Consider the following 9,810-nt stretch of genomic DNA (forward strand, 5'->3'; position numbering starts at 1 on the left):
TATACCCAGGCTTTGTTTGTTTGTTTGGCAGCCTGTTCATATTTCTATAATTTTGACAAAATATATTTTATAAAGAGAAAAACATTTGTGATATTTAGCTTATATAAGATTTTTTTTTTTACACAAACTGACATAAAAGTTAAGAAATTTTATTCTTTTTTAAATATATTTACTATATTTCTAATTTGTATGATGTTGACAGGAAATATTGTCATGGAGAGAATTGTAAGTTATTTAAGGTTTAATTTGATTTGTTTCAGAATAATATTCCCGTCTTCTTTTACTTATATTTATGATAAAACAGTTAAGATTGAAAAGTTTTAAAAGTGTAGTTTTAGTGTTTTCAATAAATGTTGACCCCGTTCGGCCCTTGACCTAAGGTGTGTTTTGGAGTTTGGAGCCCCTTACTCCTCGTTCAATCCGCAGGACCTTGAGAAGTTAAAGGATCCGTATGACATCCTGCGCCTCATCTAGTCCCTTACTCACCCTTGTTTGTTTTGTACTGTAAGTGGCCACTAACCTGTTTCTTGGAGTATGCCCCAAAAAATATGCATGAATATTTCCATTCTACTGACTTACCAAGTGGCCTACCACCTTAATATTTTTAGCAGGCCACCCGTTCCTCGTACAGGTTTGACCATTTTTCAGCCCGTATGTGACGTAACAGTGACGATCTCTCCACAGCTGTGGTCATCTGTCACTGAAAATGTTCCTGTTTTCCTCTTCAAACCAGGTGTGACTTTCATGTCATTATTTACAAAAAAATCATACAATTAAATATTTGGAAACAAATTTGTTGACATAATGGTGGAGTCAGTAATGAAGAATTTCAACATCTGGTGAGCTATTTTTAGACTGGAACTCCCACCATAAGAGACGGACCACTACATATTTTTTTGGAGAAGAAATCAGACTAAAAGAAATTCTTGGAAGCATTTCTTGATCTCAATTGAGACTAAAATGTCAAAGGTGGGTTTTTTTTTTTTAAATGTAAGTTAAATTACACGCAGTATTTAGTAACGTGATCCAGGTATTTCCAGATTTTGTTCTTGTTTTAAGGAACTTTAGGTTTATTGTTTCTAGAATATGGTTTTAAGTGGGGCTGAATATTGCCAATAATTTCCAGAAACGTTTCGATTTGATTCACCACAGCCTAGATCAATCCGAATGCGATTAAAAAAAAATGCTTTTGATCCTCTCAATTCAAATTGATTCAATTCAATTTTGAATTTAAGTGGTTTTAACATTTGGAAACATTTGTTTAGAAATACATTAATAATCTATATATGTTTTGAAGATATTAGTATTAATCTGATACAGTTCATACACTGTAAGATATATTAGTGAAATTATAATGAAATTGTTCAGAGTTACATGGATTCTCAAACGGAGAAGCTCCAACAATTGTTCTGCCTCTCCTGGAGGGCGTTTCAGTTTAGCCACTAGGTGGCGATTGCAAAAAAAACTGTGCTTTCGACCATAAATAGTTACTTTAAAAAAACCTAAAAAAACAACATTTCTTTAAAATAGTTTGGAAAATTCATGCCTGTGATTTTATAGAGATGTTCATTTAGTCAGCAATGTATGTTTAGGTCTACCGAGTGTTAGCATTAGCCGTCCTATGGGAAATTCCATTATACGTTAGCACCAAGCTAGCGGACTTTAGCACTATACATTAGATCGATCTCTACTTTTAAGGATAAATTATTAAGCTAAGATCGAGATATCAATTTTATCAACACAGCCCTTGTTTGATATTATGTCATTTCTTAGTTGAAGAAAAAGAAGTGGCATGGGTATGAAATATTTCTACAGGGTATGAAATATTTCCATGTTTGCCACTGGCAAACACTGCTGTCTAATTATTTAGAAATGTGCTGCTTTGAATTTTTGCTTTCCTGGGACGACTGGGCCGTCTCCTCAGCTATGCTGTGAGTCGTCTTCATCAGAGCGCCTTCCTGTGAGCCCGCGTCGTTTCTGCTGAAAGAATTTGCCAATCAGAGGTGTTTAGAGCTGCAGGCCCCATTCCAATGCCGGATAATCTCTAAAAGAGAATTAAAGCTGGAGCCGGGGATAAAATTTCTCCCTCAGACTGAAGTTTGCCCCGGTTCCTACAGTTGAAATAAAGCATCTTTTATACTTATCTGCACTCTTACAGTGTCTATCTTGTTCTGGAATTACCCAACCGTCTACAAACTCTAACAGCACCATTCATTGTGAATGTGCAGCCTGAACTGTGACTTTAAGGATTAATTTCAGAGCTTGTGATGGAAAAACAAGGAATCTTCCTGCTGAGTTTTTGATGGATGATTGCAGATTCAGAGGTCAACATTTTGATTCTACAAACGTGAACAGCAGTCATTTTTTTATTTCTTTTTTAGCTGAGTCTCTGTGTACTCCCAAAACAGACGTGAGAAATTTTCATGAATAAAAAAAACAACGTTATTTATCATATTTAGAGTGTCATCGTTCTGTCCCATTATATTTTAGACAGTAACAATAGAATTGAGGTAATGATTTGGAATGTTTTCTTCATACTAGAATATTCTTTCAAATCGTTTTCAGATCATTATTTCCATAGAATATTGCACCCAAAAAATGCACTTTTAATGATGATAATAAAGTTGTTTGCATGCAAACCATCTGCCCCAGAGGAAATTCACAAAAAACCTATCACTCCACGTTTGATTTAGCACAGCCCATCTTACCTCAGACTCTCTAATGTCATTTTGAAAGCAGAAAGCAACACAATCAAACTGTATTCCACAACGACCAAACAAGCATTTGCATAAATATAAAGAAAACAAGAACAAGCACTGATGCCATTGTCAGCAATTAAAAAAGAAGCTGTGGATCTAGCGAACTGTCACCCCTGAGGGAAATCCTTGTATCTTCATTATGGTCTGAGAGGGGTATTTGAATGTGTGAGGGGTGTTTGTAAGGCGGTTCAGCTCAAAACAATCAGCTTAAAAGGTTAGAGATACATTTAAGTAAAGAATATCATTGTACATTGATAAAGGTGAATGAGAGGTTCTTTGTCAGGAACAGCTAGAAACAAGGGCAGGGCGAAATGGAATTTTTTATATCACAATATACTTTTTCCATATCAGGCGATAACAATATAAACCAAATTATTATATTTGTCAAATTTAAACCCTCTGTGGCTCAAGAAAAAAATAGGCAATCATAAGCAGGTTGTTTAGATTTAAATATGTATTTGCCATCATACTCTCAACATAATAGATGCAACGAAAATCTGTCAATTATCTAAACGACTAGTATATATGTGTGTATATATATATATATATATATATATATATATATATATATATATATACTTATAGAAATACATACACATATACACATGTATGGGGTGGCTGTGGTGCAGCGGTAGGGCAATCGACTTCTGATCTGGAAGCGAGCGGGTTTGACTCCTGCCTTGCCCGCCCACAAAGGAGGGTAGAAAGGGCTATACAAGTATACGCCATTTTTACCATATATATAAATAATTATATAAAACAAATTATTAATTCTATGAATAAATTCTCTTAATTCTTTTTTTTTTTTTTTTTAGGATTTACAAAACACACCTAAAGTTATAACAGTATTTTACACAGAGGAACTGTTAGAGAAACTAAAATACTTTTAGGTATTTTACTTTTTTAACTTTTTTATGAATTTCTTTTCTGAAAACGTTTAAAGTGAAAATGCTTAAGGTGATAGCCAGCTAAAATATTAGCTAAATCCCAAATTAGCCCAAAAAACTAAAAATAATAAAAAAAAAGAAAAAACCTTAGTTAGCCAAAACGGCTAACATGTTGCTAAAAAATATAGCTAAACTTCAAAACAGCCTTAAAAAACTGAAACAAAACCCTCAATTAGTCAAAACAGTTAGCTTGTAGCTGAAATATTAGCTAAACTCCAAAATAGTCTAAAAAATCTTAGAAGATGTCAAAATAGTTCAAAAAGCTAGAAGAATGCCACATTTTAAAACTTTAAAACCGTAACTTTTTAACATAATAATGAATAAAAAGGCAGGAATATTATTCCAGAATAAATCAACTTAAACCTTAAATAACTTTCAATATTTTACTCTCCGTAAAAATATATTTGGTCAACATTAAACAATTTAGAGATGAGCGGATTATAACATCGGGTCATTAATAAGAACATAATAAAATGATCTGGAGGGCCGGATATAAATACCCGGCGAGCCGAATGCGGCCCCCGGGCCTTGACTTTGACACAAGTGATTTAAAGCATAATTCCACTCAGTTTTTACAATTTCTTAAGGATATTAACTTTTACTAGATTCAAAATTGTGAAGAGAAAATAGCACACATCCCTAAATAACGAAATAAACAGCATAAAAGAGGTAAACTTACATTCTCATGGACGCGTGACGATGACTTTGTATGAAACAGAAGAAAAGAAAAACCCAGGATGGGAGGACAGTCGGAAGACTGAAATGAACAGGTGCTGCTCTGGTAAAGGTGATTGGTTAAAAGGTGGGGTTCATGCCCCCCCTCCCATGAGAAATATAATCATGGGATTTCAGATTAACTATTATGGGATGGTGTGGTGTTCAAAGTGCTCAGGAAACTTTAAACTAATAAACTAAAACTGATTTAAACCAACTACAAACGTATATATATAAACATATATACAGTATATATACTTAAATATTCTAATACTTGTGCCGACCACACATATTTAAAGGTTTGCATCTCAGACGTCTTAAGAAAAAGAGCTCACTTTATTCCTGCTGCTGAAAGAAAAAGAAATATTGTGGTAAAGACAAATAGACTAAAGTGAAATTAGACTTTTTATCAAAGCTTTCTTCCATTTGTTGCCAAACAGGTTTGAGGTAAAGAAAGTTTTGCTGTTTGTACCTTCGCTCAGTGCCAGCAGCATGCCAACGCTGAAGCAGTTTCCATTCTGTGCCTTTGGTTCCGAATCATGTGTTTCTCATTAGACGAGGGCAGCCCCATCTGAGAGATGTGCCTGGCCCCTTTCCCTGTGATCTTAAATAAACTTACTTGTTTACAACAGTCCTGAAACGTCCTTCACACAGCTTTCGGTCGATGCTTGATCTGTCTTGTGGGCAAGAGGGAGTCCAATCAACAAGAGCAGATGAATAAATGATATTGGTATGAATTGTAAGTGCTGCGGAGTGGAGCGCTGGCTGGTTGAAAGGAGGAGCAGTGGCTCAGGTTAATGAGGTGGTCTGGGAGTGTAAACTGGCTTCTTTCTGTAGTATGCAAGGAGTTTGCTTCAGCCTGGGGGGATTTGTAGCCCTAAGACCACTGGTTAGGCTCTCCTTGCCTCAGGCTTGTGCACTTCAGTGTATATGTGTGTGAATGCTTGTGTCTGTGTGTTTGGACTTGGGGTTGTGGTGCTGGGATAGGGATCCAGCTCCCTGGATGGTTCTAGTTGAAGCTGTAAGATTTCTGTATCCATGCGGGTGTTTCAGTTTATTTAAATCTGGCTTAGTTTGAATGTACCCCCCTTCACCCCACCCCCCAAAAGACCAGAAACTCATTACTTTTCTGCCATTCCCTCCATCGTTTCACTCAGAGCCATCAAGGCGTCCTGCGTGTTGTTTGCATGGTGAATCAGGTCTGACAATAAGGTCATGATTAGATCCTGCTCATTTAAAAAAAACACCTGATTTATTTATTCGGCTACATCCCTTTCAGCCCATTAAGATGCATAATGTCTTGCCAAGGTGACATATCTATTTCTAAATATTATTCATTTCTTTGATGGTCAATCTTTAAACCGGGGCGCTCCAATACAACTGATTAAATTAGATTTCAAGGGGAGGATGTCTCACACATGTAGATATATTATTGGATCGCCTCTAATAAAAACAGAAGAATGTTGTGTGAGCTGTATGAGTAAGAGGTCATCATTTCAGTTTTAGAAATTAAGATTATTTTCTCCAAACAAATGAGTTCTGAGAACAGTCAAACTTTACAAACAGTGAAAATTATAACACACACTCAAACATCCTTCTATGTTCCTTTCCTGGATACCAAACCCAGTGAGTTATATATCACTAGTGATGGCATGCTAGCTTGTTGCAGACGTAAAGTTGGACGCAATATTGGAATGGTTTAGATGTCTGTTTACTGCTGTGTTACAATTATACAAATAGAGCTAAGAAAACAAGAAAATTAGGTTTTAGGCCGTAAATGAGAATTGCTCGATAGTTTAACTCTGAAAAGAAACGTTTCTTTACTAACAGAATCCGATGAAAGTGTTCAAAGTGCCTTCAATCCAACCTTTGATGTTTGCTGGAAAATGTTATGCTTTCCTCTCATTTTTAACTTTATTCTTGTTTTTGAATTATGAGAGCAACTATATTATTTCCAATTGGCATACATTATACACTAAAGGATTTCAAAAGGCTTTGTTGAGAAACAAACATGATAGTGATAAAATAACTTGTACGACTATTGGGTTGATTTACACATTGGATACGTTCAGAGAAAATATTCTAAAGCAGAGACTGTCTGTAGAATTTGAACTTTTAAAGAGGTCTATTATTCTTGAATCACTGTATTTTTATTGATTCGTTTTATTTTCATTTTTTTCTCTTTTCTAGTCTTATTGTTTAAATGTTGTCTTCTCAGCAGCCATGTTCTGGTGTGCTTTTAGACCTAGTCCATGGATATAGATTGATGATTACCTCCCTAAATGAGGCACTTGGAGGCTTGTTCCTTTGAGGAATGCTGAAACTTGAACACCCACCTAAAACACTGTGGTAATTGGAATTGCTTTATCTTCAGTCTCATCAATTAATGTGTGATTTTCCATTTAATCACTAGCACACTTGCTGCATTTGCAATTAAAATTAGGACTGATAACAGAGGAGATGTCTTACAGCTGATACCAGCTGGAATGAGAACAGAAACCAAAAGATGCAATCAGAGTACTAAATGACTCTCAAAGACACGCACATGGTACACAAACAAGTGTGACGGCACAAACAGCCACTGCGCTGAATTCACAAACATTCAGACATTTTTTGCATTTTCAGATTTTCTTCCAAAACCCCCAAATAAAAAGTGTGTTAACGTATATCACCAGGACAGGCAGCCATGCTCTGTTCTGATGACAAACAGAGGCTCGGTCAGAGTCTTGACCAGGATCTGGCTCACTGTAGAGGAGATAAACTCACTGGCCACTTAATAAAGCACATCTGTCCAACTGCTCGTTAACACAAATTTCTAATCAGCCAATCACATGGCAGCATCTCAATGCATTTAGTCATGTAGACATGATTAAGACAATCTGCTGCAGTTCAAACCGAACATCCGAATGGGGAAGAAAGATGATTGAAATGACTTTGAATGTGGCATGGTTGTCGATGTCAGATGTCCCGGTCTGAGTATTAAAGAAACTGGTGATTACTGGGATTTTCACCCACAACCATCTCTAGGGTTAACAGAGAATGGTCAGAAAAAGAGAAAATATCCAGTGAACATCAGTTCTGTGCGAAGAAATGTCTTGTAGTCGTCAGAGATCAGATGAGAATGACTGGACTGGTTCTAGATGATGGAATGGTTACTCAAATAGCAACCTGTTCAAATTTCATTTAGAAGAGCATCTCTGAATGCACAACTACCTTGAGGCAGGTGGATACAGCAGCAGAAGATCTCACTGGGTATCACTCCTGTCAACTAAAAACAGGAAACTAATGCTACAATACACACAGAATCACCAAAATTGGACAATAGAAGATTGGAAAAACATTGTCTGGTCTGAGGAGTCTTGATTTCTCCTACATCATTCAGATGATAGGGTCAGAATTTGGTGTCCATCCATGGATCCATCCTGTCTTGTATCAACGGTTCAGGCTGGTGGTGGAGGTGGTGTAATGGTGTGGGATTATTTTCTTGGCACACATTGGGCTTCATCGTACCAACTACCAACCACAATCAACCAGAGTATTGTTGCTGACCATGTTCATCCCTTTATGACGTGTCAAAGTCGAGGCTCGGGGGCCGGATCCGGCTCTCCGGATAATTATACCCGGAGTGCAAGATCATTTTATTTTATTGTAATTAAAGGCCTGATGTTATCTTACGCTTATTTCTAACTTGTATAATTTTGACAAAAAATATTTTTATGGAGAGTAAAAAATTGAAAGTTATTTAAGGTTTAAGTTGAATTATTCTGGAATAATATTCTTGCCATTTTATTATTCATTATTATGTTTAAAAATAACAGCTTTAAAGTTATAAAGTTATAAAAAATTAGCATTCTGCTAGCTTTATGGTCTATTTTAAGATTTACTAAGATTTTTTAGGCTATTTTGGAGTTTAGCTAATATTTCAGCTACAAGCTAGCTGTTTTTGCTAATTTATTTATTTATTTATTTATTTATTAGCATTTTAGGCTGTTTTGGAGTTTAGCTAATATTTCAGCTACATGCTAGCTGTTTTGGCTAGTTTAGGCTTTAAAAAAAAGTTTTTCAGGCTGTTTTGGAGTTTGGCTAATATTTACACACACGCTGTTTTGGCTAATTTAGGCTTTTTTCAGCTTTTTAGTCTTTGTTAAGTTTAGCTATTTTTTTTAGATACATGCTAGCTGTTTTCGCTAACCGAAGTTTTTTGTTTGTAGTTTATTAGGCTAATTTGGCATTTGGCTCATATTTTAGCTGACTATCAGCTTCATGTTTTTAGCAACAATTTCAGAATCTTCACCTATCAAATTCTGCTGACAGCATTCACACAAGCATTATTGGAGGTAATGCTATATATCTAGTTCATATTTTTATTAAAAAGTTAAAGTTTAAATTTTGTTTTAGAGTGTTCAATACATTTTTATCCAGTTTTGGGGTCTAACTCAGTACAAGTAAGCTGGACCTAATAACGTGGCTGGTGTGTACATTCTTATCACAACGCTGCAGATTTAGTCTCTTTTTTCCCTTTTTTTCAACTCAAGATCAGTGGATGAAAGAAACAAGTTTACAGGATGAGTTTGAGTGAAAGTTTTACAGTACTGACTACATTACTGTCCCACTAAGTAAAATTCTATTTTTACAACAATCATCCTTGTTTTTTTTTCTTTTTTAATTATTATTGTGTTTATATTTAACACATAGGATCTGTTCAATTTTAGGAAATTCTTTCAAAATGTTTTTGCATTCATTGCTGTTTAGTTTCCGTAGACTTAAAATCCTCACAAATTTGGTAAATTATTATTTCTTGACACTTCTCGATGGATAATGCTGTTTGTCAGAGCCAACACTTTAACTAGACATTTCTGTTTTAGTTCATTATCTTATTATTGTCATTTGCACAGATTTATAACCCTTTTGCACCAAATCATCAACAAAAATATGAGGATGTGTGAGAATATGAAGAAACTGTTATCAACATCATTTGAACATTCAGTCATTAACAGTAGTTCAGAGTTGTTGGTTGTTTTACATGATAGTTGAGAAAAATTACAAAAGATTAGACTCTTAAACCATCCTAAAAACCTCAAATTAGCCCTCTCAACCCCCCCACCGCCACCATGGTCACATCACTTCCTGGCAGCTTATTCATATAGGTTATCTTTAGCCTCAGGATGAATAAGCAGTGGTTGACTGTAGTAAGCCAGAGCAGAAGTGGGGGGTCTGTGTATAAACCAATTAGCTTCATCAGTGGGGGTGGTAGTGGGGGCTTACTGTGTACGGCCATCCACCTTTCAGGGTCTCAGATAGTCCTAATTAGCCCTCTGGAAGGTGCAGCAGCACCAACACCCAACTGAATGAGACAGCTGAGATGTATGCAGAGCGGCGTTCAGCTTTAA

At 35.8% G+C, this 9,810-nt stretch overlaps 1 protein-coding gene across 3 annotated transcripts in view; it reads left to right on the forward strand.

Annotated features, from left to right (window-relative positions):
- Nucleotides 1–9,810, forward strand: part of pknox2 (pbx/knotted 1 homeobox 2) — a 105,647-nt gene that overhangs the window by 57,405 nt on the left and 38,432 nt on the right. The gene's annotated exons all lie outside the window — the stretch shown is intronic.

This window comes from Oryzias melastigma, linkage group LG14, assembly GCF_002922805.2.
Source record: "Oryzias melastigma strain HK-1 linkage group LG14, ASM292280v2, whole genome shotgun sequence".
In the NCBI taxonomy this organism is placed as follows: Eukaryota; Metazoa; Chordata; class Actinopteri; order Beloniformes; family Adrianichthyidae; genus Oryzias; species Oryzias melastigma.